This window comes from Saccopteryx bilineata, chromosome 9, assembly GCF_036850765.1.
Source record: "Saccopteryx bilineata isolate mSacBil1 chromosome 9, mSacBil1_pri_phased_curated, whole genome shotgun sequence".
NCBI classification, from domain to species: Eukaryota; Metazoa; Chordata; class Mammalia; order Chiroptera; family Emballonuridae; genus Saccopteryx; species Saccopteryx bilineata.
The window spans coordinates 69,923,330-69,946,515 of NC_089498.1; the positions used below are offsets into that span (position 1 = coordinate 69,923,330).

The window sequence follows — 23,186 nt, forward strand, 5'->3', positions numbered from 1 at the left end:
CATTGGAGTTTTTAGGGGAAACATTCTCAGCTAGTTCAGAAAAGATATGTATGTAATATTAGAGGGGGAAAGGAAGGCATAGTGATAAAGCAAACAATAAAATGTTAAAGGAGAAGTTGGGTTGATTGTTTTGTACTATTTAAAGCTTTTTTATTCTGAAATAATTTTATACAGAGAAAAGTTAAATAGAATTTTAAAACAGCTAACTGCTCTGTATTTTCTTGGACAATATTAAGTGATTTCTGGATGTTTTCACGCTTTTCCTCCGAAGCACAGAATCTCTTTTCCCAAAGATCGATTAACTGGCCAAGTTCCAGTAAGAAAGGTGTGGGGAGGGGAAGAGTTTGAAATTATGACACTTGAGCTTTTTTCTTCACTTAAATGAAATATTTTCCCAGAAGTTAAAATAAAACAAATTTCTTATAAGAAATCTTTAACTCCACCTCTCTCCCATAGGGGTTAAGCAGTGGAGGTTGATATTAAAAGGATAACATTTCTTGGATATGTTCTTATTTTTGGTGACATGGATATGAATTCCTTCTCCTTCACTGCCCCCAAAAGAATCCTTTACTATCCACTAAATTATAAAAATAGTTTTACTGACCAAACAATTCTGTCATGTAGTAATAGCTTCACTATAAAACATTCATTAGTAAGACCTTAAGAGCACCCCCATGTTTATGGCAGCATTGTTCACAATAGCGAATATCTGAAAACATCCAAGTGTCCATCAGTGGACGAGTGGATTAAAAAGCTTTGGTACATATATACTATGGAATACTACTCAGCCATAAGAAATGATGACATCGGATCATTTACAACATGAATGGACCTTGATAACATTATACTGAGCGAAATAAGTAAATCAGAAAAAACTAAGAACTATATGATTCCATACATAGGTGGGACATAAAAATGAGACTCAGAGATATGGACAAGAGTGTGGGGGTTACAGCGTAGGGAGAGGAGAGAGAGGGGGTTAGGGGAGGGGAGGGGTACAAAGAAAACCAGTTAGAAGGTGACGGAAGACAATTGAACTTTTGGTGATGGAAATGCAGCATAATCAAATGTCAAAATAACCTAGAGATATTTTCTCTGAACATATGTACCCGATTTATCAATATCACCCCATCAAAATTAATCCAAAAAAAAGTATTTGTCTCATGGCTAATTTAGGCAGTTAGAAGAATAGTATAAGGATGCTAATTCTGCTTCTCAGGCCACATCCTGCAAAAGGGGCCCCAAGCAAATTGGTGACTTGGCTCCTTTGATTTTGCCAATTGGATTTTAAAAAATAGGTCAGGAATGCCCTGAAATGGAACTAACAATACAAGGGCATAAATTTAAAGAACTTTTAGATACTGGAGCTGATGTTTCTGTTATTGTTAAGCTACATTGGCCTCCTTCCTGGCCCACTCATGCAGCAGCCACAAAATTACAAGGTATAGGGCAGAGTAAATGCCCTCAACAAAGTTTTAGTTTTTTACATTGGGAAGATTAAGAAGGTCATTCTGGATTTTTTTAAGCCTTATGTGCTCCCTGGATGGCCAGTTAATTTGTGGGGTAGAGATGTTTTGAAAAATATGGGAGCATTGCTTGTCAGTCCTAATGGTTTAAGTCAGTACTCAGATGCTTGATCGGGGATTTCTGCCCACTAAGGGACTAGGGAAAGAACAACAAGGAATTCTCACCCCCATAGAAGTGGTTCCCAATACCAGAAGATGTGTATTAGGATATCAAAATTTATCATAGGGGCCTTGGTAGCTCCAATAATGCATTGTGCAGACCCAACTACTTGAAAATCAGATAATCCTGTATGGGTAGACCAATGGCCCCTTTCTCCGAAGAAACTTAGGGCAGCTGCTCAATTGGTACAAGAGCAGCTACAGCTTGGGCACATTGAACCATCTAATAGCCCATGGAATACACTTCCATATTTTGATCTTGTTGCCTCCTTGATTATCAAGGGGCATAGGTGACCCTTACAGCTTATAGGTTTTGATCCTCAAAATTATTGTTGTTCTTTTTTTCAAAGGATCAACAACAATGGCTCTGGGAAACTTCCACTAAATGGCAAATCGCTTTTACAAATCAATGGACAACTTTATACTGAAACAGTCAACTTAAAATCAGCTCAAACACTAGAATTATATGCCATTATCATGGCTTTTCAGCATTTGCCATATTTCTCCTTTAATCTATATACAGACAGCAAATATTTACTTATGGTTGTTTCCACTATAAAGACTGTTGTCTTAGAGACAACTGCGGATGAACTATTTCAGCAGTTCCTCCTTCTTCAAAGACTTGTATGTCAACATAGAGCTCCATGTTTTATAGGACATACTCGAGCTCACTCCATGCTGTCTGGAGCTTTAGCACAAAGGGATGCCCTTGTTGATCAAGCTACCCAAAAGAAAATTATTTGGAGCAACCATGACAGATCGAGCAATTCAGTCTCATACTATTCATCACCAGAACGCTGCAGCCCTGTGTAAACAGTTTCAACTTTCTTGGGAAGCAGCACAGCAGGTTGGTAAATCCTGTCCAAGGGGTCCTATTCTACAATCTGTTCCTTCATTTGGAGTTACCCTCAAGGACTCCTACCAGGACAACTTTGGCAAATGATGGTACTCATAAACCTTCATTTGGCAAACAGTCCTATGTCCACGTTACAGTGGATACTTATTCTGGACTTATAGTAACCTCTGTCAGAACTGGAGAGGCTGCTAAGCATGTTATAGCTCATTGTCTGCATGCATTGTTCTATTATTGGATTTTCTTTTTTTTTTTTTTTTTTTTTTTATTTATTAATTTTTAGAGAGAGAGGAGAGAGAGAGAGAGAAGGGGAGGGAGGAGCAGGAAGCATCAACTCCCATATGTGCCTTGACCGGGCAAGCCCAAGGTTTCGAACCAGCAACCTCAGTGTTCCAGGTCGACGCTTTATCCCACTGCGCCACCACAGGTCAGGCTATTATTGGATTTTCTACACTGGTTAAAACAGACAATGCTCCTGCATATGTAGCAAAAGCATTTACTGTATTTTGTCAAACCTTTCAAATTATGGGTATTTCTTACAATCTTTAAAGTCAAGGTATTATTGAAGCGTACCCAGCAAATATTTTAAGGTCAATTTAAAAAAATTTTTAAAGGGGAGAGTCATATCCTGGAACTCCTATGGGTCTACCATATAATGCTTTTTACTTAAAAAAATTTAAATTTCTATTGAATGGTGATGAACAGAAGACACCAAATTTTTTTCTCCTACAAACTTCTACCTTCTTTTATTTGATCCAGCTAATAACACTGTTTTGTCTTTTTCCAAATAGCTCCAGATATACAGAAAAGGTTTATATAGGCGGATGGGGATCCTCAAACCCCTCAGCGAGATCTTCTGAGCATGGCTTTTAAGGCACCAAGAGGCAGAAAAAGCCCAATAGAGATCAGGTGAACTACCAGCTTTTAGGATATGCCCTTAAAGGCTTCAATGCCCCAAAGGGGTCTCATAGGATGCCATCTGGGTCCTGCTTCAATAGTGAAAAGGAAGGTCATTGAGCTAAAGCCTGCCAGGCTTACATGCCTCTGCTGTGAGGAAACAGGGACATTGGAAGGTAGGCTTCCCCCTCGCTCCTCTAAGGGAGGGTTCAGTCTCTTCCAGCCCTGCTCCAGCCACCTATGACCTAACCTTGCCCAGAATGCTGGGGTTTGCCACTGAAGGCTGAAGGTGCCCAGGGCCGTTGGCCCCATCTATGAAACTGTAGACGAGCCTAGGGTATTTCTTCCAAGAAGCAGGTAAACTGATCTCATTTGTACAAAGGCCACTTAACTATATCTTGCCTGAATAGTCAGGTTTTTTATCCTTCCCTCAAAGATCTCTGTTGTGGGTGTTGATAGTCCTATTTTCTGCTGCTTTGTTTAATATATAGTGTTTCCTTTATTCCTCCTACCTCAATGCCCCACTCATATTTCAGACTGGGACCTACTCCTAATTTAGAGCTCTCTTTCTCCCTTTTGCCAACTTCTATTATGAATTTACCTTTGCCATCCAGCTTAGTGTATCCCAAGGTTCTCTTTACCATTCCACAGTCACAGAGCTCCAGGGAAAAGCAATCTGGTCTCATCTCTCCAGGCAGAGGAGAATAGAAGCTCCATCTCAACATATGCTGCAGATAGCTTTTCCAGTCTACCTGAATCATTACCAGCTAGAAGCAGCAGTCATTGGGACTTGGGTGTGAGCTGCAAAGTATAGAATTGTGACAACAATTCCAGTGCCATGTGGAATTTTTCTGGATGTGGACTTTTCCTGGACTCCTGCTCCTTGTGACAGCTCCTAACTTACTGAACTGGGGTTGGGTTGCATTTGCAGGGATCTGGCATGGTGTTGGTGCCAACTTGGACTTGGTGAACATGTTAAGGACACTACTCTTTTATGGATTGTTGTTGTATTGGCCAAGAGTTTGCTTAAAGGCTTTAATCACTGTAAAAAAAAAATAGAAGACTGTATAAAGAAGATGTGGCACATATACACTAGGGTATGCTACTCATCCATAAGTAGCATGACATTGGATCATATACAACAAAATGGTGGGATCTTGATAACATTATACGGAGTGAACTAAGTAAATCAGAAAAAAAAAAAACCAGTTAGAAGGTGATGGAAGACAATTGGACTTTGGGTGATGGGAATGCAGCATAATCAAATGTCAAAATAACCTAGCGATGTTTTCTCTGAACATATGTACCCTGATTTATCAATGTCACCCCATTAAAGTTTTTAAAAAATGTGAGGACGGGCCCTGGCCAGTAGGCTCAGTGGTAGAGCGTCAGCCCAGCATGTGGAAGTCCTGGGTTTGATTCTTGGCCAGGGCACACAGGAGAGGCACCAAAAAAAATTTTTTTTAATTAAAAAATATGACCTTAAGAATATTAGGACTTATTTTCCCTATGTCTGATATTTAGAGATTATTACTTTTTTGGTTGGAAGGTTTGGTTTTGGCTCATATACTAAGAAATAGCTTATATAGAGGACGATTAAGTCATGAATTACATTTATAGTTAACCTGTAAAAATTAAGAACTGTATTAATTTACTACAATTTAATTGTCAGAGACAGAAATAGTGAGAAAAAAGTAGGGCATAGTTTATGAGAGTAACTATTAATTTTACCCTAGGTGGAAAAAACTTATCAAGTTACAATGTAGATACATGTTCATTTAAATGCTATAATCAGTTTTAAAATTTTTTATTTATTGATTTTAGAAAGAGAGGAAGAAGGGGGGGAGTGAAGGAGAGAGATCAAGTTGTTCTACTTATTTATGCATTCATTGGTCAATTCTTATATATACCCTGACCAGGGATCAAACCTGCAACCTTGGTGTATTAGGACAATGCTCTAACCAACTCAGCTACCTGGCCAAAGGCCATTTTTCTTCTAATTGTATTTCCTAAGGAGTGTTTCCCCAGTGTCACCTTTCACTGTGATGTGAGGAGAGGACTGTCGGGTTTCTCTTATTTTGCTTTAGCATAGGATTCTATATGGAGCAGATCCCCAAATATTAACTGATCAAGAAAAGTATTCACAATTATTTTACATTAATTACTGTTATAACTAGTAGTAGCTTTGGTATTTTCAGGTTTCTAAATAAGTTATACGGCATTCCAATTGTGTAACAGGGATTATCAAAGATGTTAAAACTTTCTTTTGTTTGTTTGTTTGTTTGTTTGTTTTCTGAAGCTGGAAACGGGGAGAGACAGTCAGACAGACTCCCGCATTCGCCCAACGGGGATCCACCCGCATGCCCACCAGGGGCGACGCTCTGCCCACCAGGGGGCGATGCTCTGCCCCTCCGGGGCGTCGCTCTGCCGCGACCAGAGCCATTCTAGCGCCTGGGGCAGAGGCCAAGGAGCCATCCCCAGCGCCCGGGCCATCTTTGCTCCAATGGAGCCTTGGCTGCGGGAGGGGAAGAGAGAGACAGAGAGGAAGGAGGGGGGGTGTGGAGAAGCAAATGGGCGCTTCTCCTGTGTGCCCTGGCCAGGAATCGAACCCGGGTCCCCCGCACGCCAGGCCGACGCTCTACCGCTGAGCCAACCGGCCAGGGCAAAACTTTCTTTTGACACTCCTCAAATCACCCAAATAAAAAACCTGTGAATGGATTTTCTTTATTGTCTTCAGGTCTTCAGTTAAATTTTCACATGGCTTCTGTGATTCAGCCAAGGAAGAAATTGTATTTTCTTGTAGCTCATGAAGATTGTCACAAAGTGTACTGAGAAAGTCATCTATTTCCTTTTTATTTTATTTTTTTAATTTTTTTTTCCATTTTTCTGAAGCTGGAAACAGGGAGAGACAGTCAGACAGACTCCCGCATGCGCCCGACCGGGATCCACCTGGCACGCCCACCAGGGGCGACGCTCTGCCCACCAGGGGGCGATGCTCTGCCCATCCTGGGCGTCGCCATGTTGCGACCAGAGCCACTCTAGCGCCTGAGGCAGAGGCCACAGAGCCATCCCCAGCGCCCGGGCCATCTTTGCTCCAATGGAGCCTTGGCTGCGGGAGGGGAAGAGAGAGACAGAGAGGAAAGCGTGGCAGAGGGGTGGAGAAGCAAATGGGCGCTTCTCCTATGTGCCCTGGCCGGGAATCGAACCCAGGTCCTCCGCACGCTAGGCCGACGCTCTACCGCTGAGCCAACCGGCCAGGGCCATTTCCTTTTTCTGATCTTCTATCTTTGAAGAAAAATTAATTTTTTAATTAAAAAAGAAACTTTTTGAATACATACAAAATAGAAAAGGTAGAAAACAGTTCACAGAGCAAAGTCCCTTTCTCTCTCAAAGTCCCTAGAACCCCAGTCCTCCTCCGACCTGAGAGATAACTGCTACCACTTTTAAATACTTCCAGAGACATTTTATATAGAATTAGATGTACATGCATACATGTGTAGACAGATACATGTATCTTCCTCACCCACCATATGATAGCATGCTATATGTTACTTTGTGAACTGAAACATTCCTCATCCCCTCTCATTTTTCTTAGTCATGATTCATCATCCGATCTCCTCCCTCCTCCAGATTCCTCAGAACCCATGGGTTTTAGATGTAGACAAATTTCCAAGGTGTGGCCAAAGATAATTTTTTTTCTTAAACAACAATTCAATTTTGAGATAACATAACATTTGTTACGTTATTAGCCACTCTGAGTGAAGTCTTGAAAATCGGCAATAGTTGACTATTAGTATTCAGTATAGCCAGTACAGTTGGGGATAAAATTGTTTCCAGTGAATTTAGAAGGTCTGTCTTAAGTACATTCTGGTTTAAAAACAAAAACAAAAGTGTTTAAAAATAATATCTTCACTTCCATAAGCCTGGCTTTTAAATATCTTAAATATTTCATTAACTTAAACACATGCATATTAAAATTCTAAGTATCCATCTTCTATTATTTAGAGCTTATTTGTTACTAGAGTTTATAAACTGCATAAATCACTTAATCCTGCCTACAGTAATTAAGAAAATGGTCAATTACTATTAGAATAGATTCCTAACAGTCGAATGCAACTAAAGTCAGAAGAATTCAGAAGAGGGGAGAATGATAGTTATTTGATAACATTTCAGTATTGCAAACAAAGGAAAACTTTAAAAACCTACAAGTACATTTTAACAAAATAAATTTCAAATAAGTTTAGGTTATTAGTCAAAAAGATTGAAATCAAAAAAGCCTTCAAAAGTATGCTTTGGCCTGACCTGTGGTGGCACAGTGGGTAAAGCGTCAACCTGGAACACTGAGGTCGCTGGTTCAAAAACCCCAGGCTTGCTTAGTCGAGGCACATATGGGAGTTGATGCTTTCTGCTCCTCCCCCTTTCTCTCTGTCTGTCTCCTCTCTCTAAAATGAATAAATAAAATCTAAAAAAATAAAATTAAAATTAAAAAATTTAAAATAAATACATTAAGCCTGACCTGTGGTGGTGCAGTAGATAAAGTGTCAACCTGGAAATGCTGAGGTTGCTGGTTCGAAGCCCTGGGCTCACCCGGTCTAGACACATATGGGAGTTGATACTTCCTGCTTCTCCTCCCTTCTCTCTCTCTCTCTCTCTCGCTCTCTCTCTCTCTCTGACTCTCTCTTCCTCTCAAATGAAATAAATAAAATCTTTTAAAAAAATACATTAAAAGTATGCTTTGGACTAGAGGTATTTAACCTTGAGAACCTCATGACTTATACCACCACCATATCAGAGTAACCTGTGAGGTTCTTAAATTTTATTTATTGATTTTTAGAGAGAGAGAGAGAAGTGGGGGTGGTGAAGAAGTGAGAAGCATCAGCTTGTAGTAGTTGCTTCTCACATATGCCTTGACTGGGCAAGCCCAGGGTTTCAAACCGTCAACCTCAGCCTTTTAGATTGACGCTCTATCCACTGCACCACCACAGGTCAGGTACTCAAGCAATGCTTATAATTTGGTATAAAACTTGGTAGAAAGGCATCAATAAATACAGGTTACCATTTAGTGAATGAATCAATTTCCAAAAACTCAGTATTGACAGCATTTTTTAACTTTGTCAAATATAGATGATAGAAGAAATTTATCAGATAATGTCATACAAGCACTAAATCTAGGCAGAATGTTAGCTAACATTTATAGTATCTACAGTACTTGGAAAATGTTTAACAAATATCATTATACATAAAAATGGGAGGCGGAGAGCCTGCACAAAGATATGGGCAAGAACTTCCTGGACAAAAGATACAACCACAAAATAAAGAATATACACAAATCATGTATGAAAGAAATAAAATTAGAAAAGTATTAGATGAGTGACTTCTATAGAACTATGAAATAAAAAGCCTACAGTTATGGCCCAGAAGGGCTTGATCACACAGACCTGACCTCACAAATTGTCATGGGTTTCTAGAATTCTACACTCTAAGTTCTTTTTCTTGCATGTTTTTCTATATTACTGTAGTTTTAAAATTAACCACATCATATCTCCTTCTGGACCATTCCAGGATGACTGCAGAAAGAATAATCTACCTATTTCTAAGCAATCATGGATCCAGACAATTCATGGATCCCATGAATTCATCTGAAATGAAACCTACCCTTTTCAGTTTTTAGAAGGTTTATAACTCCTACTATTAACGTCATAAAATACAGATGCAAAAATGTTTCGAAGGTTCGTTACATGCATTTGGAAATTAATCTTTCTGGGAAAGAAAAACAGTGAGGATTTGTCTTTACAATATAAACTTAACACTCTTAAAATGATATGTTTATCACTGTGTCTAGTAAAGCTAAGATGAAAAAATAGTTAACATTGTTTTTGAAGACTTAGCAAATGTTACTCTTCAAAAATACTTTAGCCTGACCAGGTGGTGGTGCAGTGGATAGAGCGACGGACTGGGATGCGGAGGACCCAGGTTCAAGACCCCGAGGTCGCCAGCTTGAGCGTGGGCTCATCTGGTTTGAGCAAAAAGCTCACCAGCTTGGACCCAAGGTCGCTGGCTCAAGCAAGAGGTTACTCGATCTGCTGAAGGCCCGCAGTCAAGGCACATATGAGAAAGCAATCAATAAACAATTAAGGTGTTGCAATGAAAAACTGATGGGTGATGCTTCTCATCTCTCTCTGTTCCTATTTATTCCTCTCTCTGACTCTCTCTCTCTCTCTCTGTCTCTGTAAAAAAAAAAAAAAAAAAGAGTGTGATGTCGCGCTTTTGGTAGCCAGCTGAGATTTTCCTCCAAGATTTGGGTAGAGCGACAGGTATAAATTATATACAAGGTAAACTGGAGCCATAGTGCTGCAAGCAGCCTGACACAGGATGAAAACTATCATTCAATGGGTCTTGCAAAATCTTAGCCGAGAACCAGAGCTGCAGAGGGAATGTTGTTTAGGAAAGTTACAGTTTTTTATTTACTAGAAATTCAGTAAGAGAAACTTATAGCATCTAAGTAGAATTGCACTGGACCTAAGAGAGGCAATGCTATTCAGGAATGCCAGTCCCTACATTAATAAGCAAGTTACTAGAGCATAGTTTACTTCTTCTCCTTTTTCTTTTTTTTAATTCAGTGAGAGAAGGGGAGGCAGAGAAACAGACTCCCGCATGCGCCCCAACCAGGATCCACCTGGCAAGCCCACTCTGGGGCGATACTGTACCCATCTGAGATGTTGCTGCATTGCTCAGCAAATGAACTCTACTTAGTGCCTGAAGCAGAGGCCATGGGGCCATCCTCAGTGTCTGGGGCCAACTTACTACAATCAAGCCATGGCCGCAGAAGGAGAAGAGAGAGAGAAGTCGGGGGGAGGAGAGAAGTAGATGGTTGCTTCTCCTGTGTGCTCTAACCAGGAATCGAACCTCGGACTTCCACATGCCTGGTCATCACTCTACCATTGAGCCAACTGGCCAGGGCCATAATTTACTTCTGAACTAGACAAACAGTATGAAAAATAACTTACTAAAACCCAGCAGCTTTCCTCTTTGGGAGGATACTCATCCTGGCCAAACCATTCAATGAGAAGCTAATGACTATAGTAATTGGAATGAACTATAGTAAAAGTTGGGGACACGCCTACTTTAAAATTTGGATTGATTTATCCAACTGCCTAATGCTGACTGTGTGACTTAAGAAAGGGCTTTGACTTTCCTCCCTGTAATCGTGGTTAAATGTCTTTTGGGCCTTGGTATGATATTTGCATTGGGTCAGTGAGAGATGGGAAGAATCAAAACAACGGTGTTTTGGAGCATAAAAAGCACGCATGGAATGGGTTGTCTGTAGCCTCAGGCACTAAGAGAAATTGAGAGTTGGTGGTAGTATCATGAGGTAAGAGGAGTCCAAGAGAACATATTCCGATATACATTGTAGATTGGTAATTGCTGTCCCATAACTCTCAGAGCAGATATTTATTGCCTTGCAACAGATTTTAGAAGTCCAATTTCCATCCTACAGCTGACCAGGCTTATATCAAGTGAATGACTTCAATCCAGAAGTTACCCTGGGGTGACACTATATATATTTATAAAAGAATTAATACAAGTTAAATCATAAATGCTAAAACTAGTAAAGGTAAGTATTCTCACTGAATAAATTTTAAAGAAAACAAATTTTTTTAAATCTAGCCTTTATGATATTTTATTAAATGTACTGTAGATATACATGACATATATGGACAAGAATGAATGATTTTTATAATAAAAAAGGTTCTAATTATTTTTTATAATCCAGCTACAACCATATTTAATACCTGAAAGTTTTCCCACAATTTTTAATTTTAAAGAAAACTCAATATAATAAGTAAAAAATTATAACAGAAAAATAATTCCCCCATAGCCTCTTTTGCATTATTTGGAAGTGTTATACTACCAGTTAAACATTAAAAGAATCCATAGCTTTGAAACCTTTTTCTAAGGATATTAACCATTAGTCACTTCTCCCAAGTGGTACGAGTTACAGTATTTAAGCCATCATGGTGTTTGTTCTTAATTTGCTCCAGTAAACAGGAAGAACAGAACAGGCTGGTCTTTTCTTAAAATTTAGGGATTTCACTAGCTTAGTCAGTGAATGGCTGTTGTCTATCCACCTAATTTTTTTATCTGGTGTGTGATTAATTAAAGTAAATGTATTTGCAGTTACACTAAATTTTTTTCTAATATTTTGGCAAATATGCTAAATTTTGGTATATTTTGAAGGCAAATAAACACACTTTTAAAATACATTAATTTTAACTAAACCTAAAACAATATTTAAAATTAAAACTATAGAGTTCCCAAGTAATATAATGTGCACAGCATTTTAAATTTATTTCACATTGTCCACATATAATTTGGTACTTATTATTGTCTCTGAAGGAAAAGAACTTAATGAATAAAGGCCCTAGCTTACACAGTACAAAATTCAAAAGTAAGCTATATTTAATGTCATTATAATTTCTGTATAGATTTCTGCACATTGCTGGGATAACCATGAAATATTAATAAAAAAATATTTACAGAGGACAGCCTTTATAATATCTACTTTAAAGGATTTTCCTATAGGTTAGGACAGAGCTTAGTTATTCAATAAGATTTTGGAATTAAGTGGATTTATTTTGTGTTGTAATCCCATTCTCTTTTCTGTGAGTAATGAATATTTGGGTATATAATAAATTGATGTAATGTAGAAAACATTATCTGTTATATGCAATGTATATACATATTTTGGATATATGATAATGAGAATTTTAGGAGGAAGTTAGATAAAGCAGAGGAAATGAAGTAAGATTGTCTTTAAAAATGAGCCTAGAATCAACTTTACTTATTTCTTTGTATTTTGTTTTAATAAGGTTATTTTATTTATTTTTATTTTTATTTTTATTTTTGCATTTTTTTGAAGTTGGAAACGGGGAGGCAGTCAGACAGACTCCCGCATGCGCCCGACCGGGATCCACTCAGCACGCCCACCAGGGAGTGATGCTCTGCCCATCCCGGGCATCGCTCTGCCACAATCAGAGCCATTCTAGCGCCTGAAGCAGAGGCCACAGAGCCACCCTCAGCCCCCGGGGCAAACTTTTGTTCCAATGGAGCCTTGGCTGCAGGAGGGGAAGAGAGAGACAGAGAGGAAGGAGAGGGGGAGGGGTGGAGAAGCAGATGGGCGCTTCTCCTGTGTGCCCTGGCTGGGAATCGAACCCGGGACTCCTACACGCTAGGCCGACACTCTGCCACTGAGCTAACCGGCCAGGGCCTAATAAGGTTTTTTTTTATCATAATGGATATTAAGATATGCCTTGATTCCATTTTGGGTAGAAATTTAGACTGGCAAGATTCTATACTTGCCTAATTCTTGGAAAATATATTGGCAGATTAGAAAATAGGTATCTGATATAAACTGAGTCCCTTTTACAATAATGGCAAATAAAAACTTTGCTTTAGTAGAAATAGAAATAGTTTGGATATGAAGAGCTGTGATATAGAACATGGCTTGATTCTAAGAAATGTGATAAGTAGAAGAAAACTGAGAGCAGACTGCTGGACAGTTAGGCAGAACGAGAATATGTTCACGTGAGTTAGGGCAGATTTCTACAGTTAGTTTTAATCTAAGTTCTCTCAACTTACCTTAAAAAAATACCTGCTCTACACTTGATCTAGAATATAAACTCAGTCTAAGGTTGCCAGATGCACAAAGAAGAATATAAATATTTGAATCTTGCATGGGCAGTACACTAAAAAATTAATTTTTATCTGAAATTCAAATTAATTGGTATTTAGTAACCTATCTAACACCCCTAATGCAATCAGATCTAATTTTAGACACATTTAGGTATCAACCATCATATATGCTTACTATGTATGATATTCTTGTCTTCAAAAATGTTTATTATTTTTTTATCCTTCACTTAGATAAGAAATTTAGCTTAATTTAGATAAAAGAAGATAAAGTTATTCCAGGTGAATCCTTCTGGAGCTGCTTAGATTGTGGAGGGAAGCAGAGAATGGTAAGGACAGGAATGAAACAAGAAGGACATTTCTCCACCCTGTAGCCCTTCAATTTAATCAGACAAATAGGACCAGTGCCTGAGGTGCTTACTGACAGGACTAATTAGTCAGAATCCAAAATAATTTGTTACTTCTTGTTATTCATGCAATTAACAGAAAGATTGAAAAGTAGACATTCTAGCCCCAAGCAAAGTCATAACATTTATATAGTGAAGACCTTTTCACCAACTCCTGGTGCTTTTTTGACAAAGGTTGTCTTAGTGGCCATCTGCTTTTGTTCTCAGTATGACCTGTAATTGCATCAGCTCAATCGCCACCTACCGGGCCAATTTATATAAGGCCTGTCCTGTATATTCATGAAACAAGAGATTATCCTTGTCACATATGCAAAAGACTACACCAGAAAATTAATAAGTGTAATGTCAACTGAGGATGGAATGTGTATTCATTTTTATCTTCAATAACTTATAGATCCCATGAATTTAAAAATATATTTTATTTATTATTTTTTGTTGTTAAAAGGAGGCAGAATCTCAAAAGTTTGTGAAAATCTGAAATTTTCAGACACTAGGAGATAATTTTTTTTTTTTAATGTTGGGGCCTGGCATGCAATGGGAGGCCCATACTTCTTCTCATTCTTTCTTTTTTTTTTTTTTTAATTTTTATTTATTCATTTTTTAGAGAGGAGAGAGAGAGACAGAGAGGGAGAGAGAGGAGAGAGAGACGGGGGGAAGAGCTGAGCTGGAAGCATCAACTCCCATATGTGCCTTGACCAGGCAAGCCCAGGGTTTCGAACCCGTGACCTCAGCATTTCCAGGTCAACGCTTTATCCACTGCACCACCACAGGTCAGGCCAAGATAATTTTTTTTCTGTTATTAGAAACACATTTTAATTCCATACATAGATGAGACACAAAATTGAGACTCATGGACATAGATAAGAGTGCAGTGGTTACCTGGGGAAGGGGAAGAGGAAGAGAGAAGAGGAAGAAGGGTGGGGAAGGGGAGGGGCAGGAAGAGAAACAAATATAAGGTGAGGGAGGATGATCTGACTTTGGCTGATGGGTATACAACATAATCGAATGTCCAAATGATGTAGAGATGTGCTCTGTTGACCAGTGTCACCCTGTTAAAATTAATTGTCTAAATAAAAAAAAAAGAAAAAGAAACTCATTTTGCTACAATAAAAATATTGAAGTAAATAGTTGAAAATAAAACCTGATTGCACCAAAAAGAGTCCACCAGAAAAATAGATCATGGGCTGAACTATAAGAAGCAAAGGTAGCCTGACCAGGTGGTGGCGCAGTGGATAGAGCATCGGACTGGGATGCGGAAGGACCCAGGTTCCAGACCCCGAGGTCGTCGGCTTGAGCGCGGGCTCATCTGGCTTGAGCAGAGAGCTCACCAGCTTGGACCCAAGGTCGCTGGCTCCAGTAACCGGGGGGTTACTCGGTCTGCTGAAGGCCCGCGGTCAGGGCACATGTGAGAAAGCAATCAATGAACAACTAAGAAGTCGCAAATCGCAAAGAGAAACTGATAATTGATGCTTCTCATCTCTCTCCGTTCCTGTCTGTCTGTCCCTGTCTATTTCTGCCTCTGTAAAGAAAAAAAAAAAAAGAAGAAGCAGCAAAGGTAGTTCAGATTTCTTTATTGTACAGAACAGCTTAGAAATCCATTTAAATAAATTTATAAGCACATTCATTTCCAATTCAAAATCATGTCATTTCTGTCAATAATCTATACTTAGCTAATTCCTTTTTATGTTTTCAAATTATTTCATTTTCTTTTTTATATTAAACTTGATTACTATATAAAGTGCTGAACTATCTTTCTATCTTACTACCAAAAAAGACATAACCAGAGTATCCTGCTTCACATAATTGTTGTGGAAAATTTTCTCACATATCTCCTATTTTTTAGTTTTCTATTGGTAGTCCAATAATTTGTCTATTTGTGTAGAAAGTAAGTTGTCCCATAGAATCATCAGCTCAGAATAGAGTCATCTCTCCTTCCAAATAATTGGAAAAGTAAGGATAATTGATCTGGAAGCTCAGGGATTAAATCTGACCTCAAAAGCCTTTAAATTTATCTTCTATTCGTTGGCCTGTAATGATTTGTTTCAATTATATTTCAAAACTTAGTATCAGGAAAGTTTCATATAAGAATCAAGATGTTCATTTTGTTTTAAATAATCAGAATATATGGTAAATCCAGGCCAGGCAATAACAGAATATCCTGAAACTGGCAGCCTCTGCATGCTGTAGACATAGCTCTATGTTGCTGCTTCCTCAGTTCTAATTACTGAGGTCCACTATCGTGTGTCTAATATGATGGTGTCTAAACACTACAAAATAATGATAGCTTGTTCTATTAAGTCTCACACAGTGAAAAATTCCAAACTAGAGTCATACAGTTAGAAAAAAAAATAACCAACAAAATGTTATTTACCTGGTGAAAAGTCAGCATGTCCATTTTGCAGTAACCTCATTAATATCTAATGGTACAAAGGAGAGAAAAGTGAAGGGGGTTTTTTTTGGGTTTTTTTTGGGGGGGGGTTAGTGACAGGAGGGGAGGCAGAGACAGACTGCTGCATGTTCTCTGACCAGAATCCACCCAGCAAGCCCACTAGGGGGCGATGCTCTGCCTATCTGGGGTCCTTGTTATGTTGCAACCAAAGACATTTTTTTAGCACCTGAAGCGAAGGCCATGGAGCCATTCTCAAAACTGGGGGCCAACTCACTCCAATCGAGCCATAGCTTCAGGAAGGGAGGAGGAAAAAGAGAGAGAGAGAGATGGAGAGAGAGACAGAGAGAAAAGCGAGAGGGGGAGGAGTGAAGAAGATGGTTGCTTCTCCTGTGTGCCTTGACCTAGAATTAAACCCGGACTTCCACAGCTGGCTGATGCTCTACCACTGAGCCACTTGGCCAGGGCCTGAAGGGATTCTTAAATGGGTTTCATAGTAGTACTAGAACACCTTTTAAATAATGATTTAAAATTTATGGACAGTATTTTTATTTTTTATATTGGGAGTGTCATTTTGTTGAAGAGAAACCTCTAAAATACAATTTGTGCCTGACCTGTGGTGGCGCAGTGGATGGAGCATCGACCTGGAAATGCTGAGGTCGCTGGTTTGAAACCCTGGGCTTGCCTAGTCAAGGCACATGTGGGAGTTGATGCTTCCAGCTCCTCCCCCCTTCTCTCTCTCTGTGTCTCTCTCTCCTCTCTAAAAATGAATAAAAAAAAAAAATACAATTTGTGTGTGTATGAATGTTGGTATAGACTCGCAGGAGTGAGTGCATATATGTGTTATGTGTTGATCCTGACACAAAGAGCTCATATGCTTCCTCATTTCCTATATTCACCCTGAAATATGAATAATAGTCACAATGCAGTTACCTATTTCTTTTCAACATTTTCATTATAGTAAAGGTATGCTTTACTGAGACAGATTCAGTTAATTAAGTCACTCTTACTTCATATTATACATTATTCTGTTTAGACAGCATAGCAATCCTGTTAACATTTTGCTCATGGATGACCTCCTTCAAAGCTAAGTTCTATTCAGTAGCACTCTGTAAATAAATCAAAAAATGAAGTGTAATATGAACAATTTATCTTTTTAAGGATCCAGAATATCAATGTGAAGGAAAAATAAAACTGACATGAAGTTCATAATGTTATAAAATAAGGACCATTTAATCTGTGATATCTATTTATTTAATAGATTTATGCTTGACATCCATTTCCCTGGCAATGGCAAGTATCATAAAAACATTTTTTTAGCCTGACCTGTGGTGGTGCAGTAGATAAAGCGTCGACCTGGAAATGCTGAGGTCGCCGGTTCGAAACCCTGGGCTTGCCTGGTCAAGGCACATATGGGAGTTGATGCTTCCAGCTCCTCCCCCTTCTCTCTCTCTGTCTCTCTGTCTCTCTCCCTCTCTCTCTCCTCTCTAAAAATGAATAAATAAATAAATAAAACCAACAAAGCTTGAAATTTAAAAAAAAAAAAAAAAAAAAACATTTTTTTTAAAAAGATTTTTCCACATAGATTTAGATCTTGTTACTGAAGAGCTGAAAAGTAAAGATTCTGTATAAGTCATATACAAAAATATTATTATTATTAATAACTGTGTCTGGGGTATTGGCCAAAAGTTGCTAATTTATTAAGTATAAATTCTACTTAACAAAATGATTGGAAAATTTTTATTTAAATTATAGAGTAGATTTTTAGCATTTTCTATGAAATGTATTATCCATCTAAATAATGAGATATCTACTGTAAACTATTAATATTAGATAAAAGTAAGAGTTCTAAAACCCTTTAAAATTATATATAAGTATATATATATTTCCATAAGTGTTGAATCTGTCAGTTATCATATAAATATATTATACAAATCAGCATTAGACTCAATTGCAATGGATATTCATGTCTTAATTGAGTCAAACCTTTGCCAACATTCTCCAAATTACCTTAATTTTGATCCCCATTCATAAACTATTTTGTTCATATATTTACAAAATATGTATTACTTATAAATCATGAACATTATTTACTCTACTAATAAATTATAAAATCAGACAAGGAAAATATATAAATGTAATACAATAAATAAAAAATACTTTTAGCCCTGGCCGGTTGGCTCAGCGGTAGAGCGTCGGCCTAGCGTGCGGAGGACCCGGGTTCGATTCCCGGCCAGGGCACACAGGAGAAGCACCCATTTGCTTCTCCACCCCTCCGCCGCGCTTTCCTCTCTGTCTCTCTCTTCCCCTCCCGCAGCCAAGGCTCCATTGGAGCAAAGATGGCCCGGGCGCTGGGGATGGCTCTGTGGCCTCTGTCTCAGGCGCTAGAGTGGCTCTGGTCGCAACATGGCGATGCCCAGGATGGGCAGAGCATCGCCCCCTGGTGGGCAGAGCAGTCGCCCCATGGTGGGCGTGCCGGGTGGATCCCGGTCGGGCGCATGCGGGAGTCTGTCTGACTGTCTCTCCCTGTTTCCAGCTTCAGAAAAATGAAAAAAAAAAAAAAAAGTTATACTTGATACATGAATACGATGTAATTAAACATTCTGTCTTTTTTTTTATACAGGGACAGAGATAAAGTCAGAGAGAGGGATAGAGAGGGACAGACAGAAACACAGAGAGACGAGAAGCATCAATCATCAGTTTTTCGTTGCGACACCTTAGTTGTTCATTGATTGCTTTCTCATATGTGCCTTGACCACGGGCCATCAGCAGACCGAGTAACCCCTTGCTTGAGCCAGCGACCTTGGGTCCAAGCTGGTGAGTTTTTGCTCAAACCAGATGAGCCCGCACTCAAACTGGCGACCTCAGGGGCTCGAACCTGGGTCCTCCACATCCCAGTCTGGCACTCTACCCATTGCGTCACCGCCTGGTCCGGCCCATCTTCCTTTTTAATTCTTGAATTTTGCCATAAGAATTTGAAAGTTAGCTTTCTAATTTCAATTCGTTAAAGACTTAGATTTTAAGGACTGACAGAGATGAATAAATTGTACAGTAGTAAGTACATAGTAAAACATATATAAACATAGCATTGTTTATGGTTACTAAATCATTATAATTACATTTCAACAATACCCACTAGGTATGCAAATCCTGTAACGAGAAAGAGCAGGTTCTGTTGCTGACTTAGTCTTCTTCTCTGTTTCGCTTTCACTTACTGTAGATACTATTGTGGCCTGATATTACTGAAATCCACAGTTGCCTGGTTTAGGAAGGTAACTCTTCCTACATTTGAAAGTTTATTTATTTATTTTTATAATTCTTTGGAGACACTGATACTGGTAACAACTCATGATAGTATTGGAAAGGCTACTCCTCTCCCATCACTCACAATTCCCTCTTCACTCCATTAAGCATCCTATAATTCTCTTCTCGCCCAAAGCCAAGAAAGGAAACCCTTTTGAAAAGATCCTTTTAAAATGGTCTGCATATTTCTTGCACTTGTTTTCTTTTCACTATTATTGAGGCAATGTAATAAACTGATTCAGATTTTGGCTGGAAAGCTGTATTCAAATTATGTCTCAACCACATCTTAGTACTATAGCTTGGGCTAATTATGTTATTTTGCTGTGTCTCAGTTTCCTGGGCAATATAAGGAAATATATGGGCATTGTAATAGGAGGAATGGATATTTTTGTGAGATTATCAGGAAAAGTTAATGGGTGCTATTTATGTAAAGATCTGAACAAAGTAAGGGAGTGTGACATGGATATATTTGGGACAGTGGTCAAGTTGAGGGGAAGAGCATGTGACAGATTGTTCAAGGAAGAGCACGTTTGGACTAGAAATAGATGGAAATGGAGGTGAGTATGGCTAAAGTGCAAAATATGGACAAGAAGGGATGAATTCAGAAAGAAGTTAGAGAGGCAAATTATGACATACCTGGTAGGTTATCAAAAAGACTTTGTTTTTCACTCTGAAAGAAGGGGCATATCAATGAATGACTTTGCATAGAAGTGTGAAAAAATCTGACTAAAGTTTTACCTTTTCTTGGGATTTGATTTTTTTATTTTGCTCCACTACCTTGCATCTAATTTATGGGTTTACCTGTTGTTTTCCTCTATGCAAGCTTCTTTAGGACCAGGATCATTAATTATTCCTCTTTAATTCTACAGAGTATACTGTACTACCTAAACTAAAATAGATGCTCAAGCGTTATTTGCTGAAGTGAATTGCAAAAAAGAGAATAATTCATCCCTGAATTAGTTAGCTGAGTGCTGTAGAAAAGGTTGTGTTCTAAAATTCTAGGGAACTTTTTGTGTGTGTATGTGTGTGACTTTAGGAAAATTCTTTAATTATTGAATCATTCATTAAACCTTTTTTATTTAAGTCTATGAACAAAGATGGCATCTCCTAAATTAACTAGGTCTTGGTGTTCTTATTTTTACAATGAGAACTGTACCTGTTCAAGATATCAAGTTCTAAGTTAAGGGTATTGTGAGCTTAAAGTAATTTTTGGCTTAATTTGCTCTCATGGACCATTTCCCAGGTATGTTTCAATGAGATTGAAGACTAGAAACTAGCTCCCGATTACTAAAGCTTTAAGCCTATTGAGAAGTCATTAGTTTGATAAAATTTTTAAATGCTTCCTCCCATTCAGTTTGACATTGCTAATAATCATGCATCTACTTTTCCCCTTGATATTCTTATATTGTTTAATTCATAAACTTAATAAAGCCTATACTACTTATAAACCTACATATCTTTTCAATATAAAGGAGATAGGGACATATTAAAATATATGCTTTATGCAGCTGCATAAAAGCAACTATATTAGTTCCCATCAGACATGCTGTAATATGAATACAGCCACTAATTATTGAAATATGTATTTAAATATACATGTTCCATTAATAGTGTATCATAAAAATACATCATATAAAGGAATATATGATATATTTATTATGACATTGGAATTATATTGAGGCTACACTGTAATTTAAAATCATTTTTACCACACATTCTGGGCTATTTCATGAAAACAGCCCCATATTCTATTCATGACCTAGCTTTAACTTGGCTCCTCTGAAAATTTCCTGCACTATTTTTAGTGCCTTGAGGGATTAGAGTAGGATTTAAACTAAGATCATTTCTCCATACTCATTGCACATTATTGTAGCATGTTGAAATAATAATAAAACTTAGCATTGCCATGTTTTATGTGTAGAGAAAGAATAAACTTACAACATATTATCTGTTATTGCCCATTCTGGAATGGAAAGGCTCCCTGTAATTGTTTTAAATTTCAGCAATAGAAAATTAAATAAAATGTGCCATTTATTTTACTTCAAGGATTTTCTACAATATACATTAACCTGGGAAAGAAAGGTTTGGTGGAGTCCCTGAGGACTCTGGGGCTGTCACTATGATATGTCAAAGTAGCATCCACAACATTGTTGACTTCATGATATATTGAAAATAATTTTCTATTTTTGGGGCTATGGCCCAAGACATGGCAGCCTTAAGAAATTTGAGCCCTGGCCAGTTGACTCAGTGGTAGAGCATCAGCCTGGCGTGCAGGAGTCCCGGGTTTGATTCCCAGCCAGGGCACACAGGAGAGGCGCCCATCTGCTTCTCCACCCCTCTCCCTCTCCTTCCTCTCTGTCTCTCTCTTCCCCTCCCGCAGCTGAGGCTCCATTGGAGTAAAGTTGGCCCGGGCGCTGAGAATGGCTACATGGCCTCGGCCTCAGGCACTAGAATGGCTCTGTTCACAACAGAGCAATGCCCCAGATGGGCAGAGCATCGTGCCCTGGTGGGCGTGCCGGGTGGTTCCCAGTTGGGCACATGCGGGAGTCTGTCTGACTGCCTTCCCGTTTCCAACTTCAGAAAAATACAAAAAAAAAAAAAAAAAAAAAAAGAAATTTCAAAATTGTAATCCATGCTTATTAGTTAATTTAGGTAAATGTATATCTTTGTAAATATTCTTTAATACTCCGACAATATATTGCTTAAACATATAGTATTTATATTGCATAAAAAAAGGAGTCATTTATTATATATGTGTATATATATTAGCAATAATTATTTTGCTCAACTTTTTGACCTTGGTCTTCATAGGTTAATTACTTTTTCCATAACCTCTTAATATATTTTACTCCACTGCTCTTATACTTGAGTCCTCAGGAGCAACCTGTCAACAACATATCTTTGCTTTCACACTTAACTACAGTCAGATACTTCCAAGGTATGTACCCTACTCTAGCTGACCTTGGAATCCTTGAAAAGCTACCACCTGGAGTCAATGTCTATTTTTAAGCTCCCTCCAAATAATCAAAAAAAATTTTATCTTGTTCTGCTCTCTTTGTCTAACTCTTCCAATAGCTGGTGATACCAAAGATATAATATGCATGTGTGTGTCATGTGTGTACATTTTTTTTATTTGTAGCATGTCTATTTTTAGCATGTCTATCTCAATTGTAGAAGCTGTACTATTTTTACCCTTATTTCTATTCTTTTCTTTATTGATAAGATCATAATAGTTCATAAAGCAAAATGTGGTCCCTCAACCAGGTACAGTAGCATCACCCAAGAACTTTGTAGAAATGCATAGTCTCAGGCCTCAGAGACTTTTGAATCAAAACTCCAGAGTGGGGCCCAAATCCTTAATAAGCCTTCCACATAATTTCAATAACACTAATGTGTGAGAAGCACAGTCATTAGGCTTTTGGGTCATCTACAATTTTGAATTTCTTCTTCCAACTACACCGGGTTTGGATTTGATTTCTTCTTTTGTATACACCCTGATTTGAATTTGCTCTCCTGAATTCAAGTAATGTTCTCACCTTTAACACCACCAAAGTTTTCTTGCTACCTAGATTCTTTGCTACTGAATATTGTCAATAGTGAGTGCTCTTCACTATGCAATGCTGCCACTCAAGATGACTATTAAAGTAGGTGCTTTCCTAGGACCTTAGATTAACTCTAATAAGACAGCTTTCAATCTTTTTCAGGCAAGACTCAGAAAAACGGTTCTGTCTTTTTTTATTTTCTTTCTTTAAAAAAAATTTTTTTTCTTTAATAGAAACAGAGAAAGAATCAGAGAGAGGACAGATATAGGGACAGACAGATAGGAAGGGAGAAAGATGAGAAGCATCAATTCTTCATTGTGGCACCTTAGTTGTTCACTGAATGCTTTCTCATATGTGCCTTTACTAGGGGAACTAGAGCAGAGCGAGTGACCCCTTGCTTAAGTCAGCGACCTTGGCCTTCAA

At 38.3% G+C, this 23,186-nt stretch overlaps 1 pseudogene; it reads right to left on the minus strand.

The window, feature by feature from the left end:
- Positions 1-15,927, minus strand: part of LOC136313166 (kinesin-like protein KIF11) — a 36,044-nt pseudogene extending 20,117 nt beyond the window's left edge.
- Positions 15,928-23,186: the final 7,259 nt, after the last annotated feature.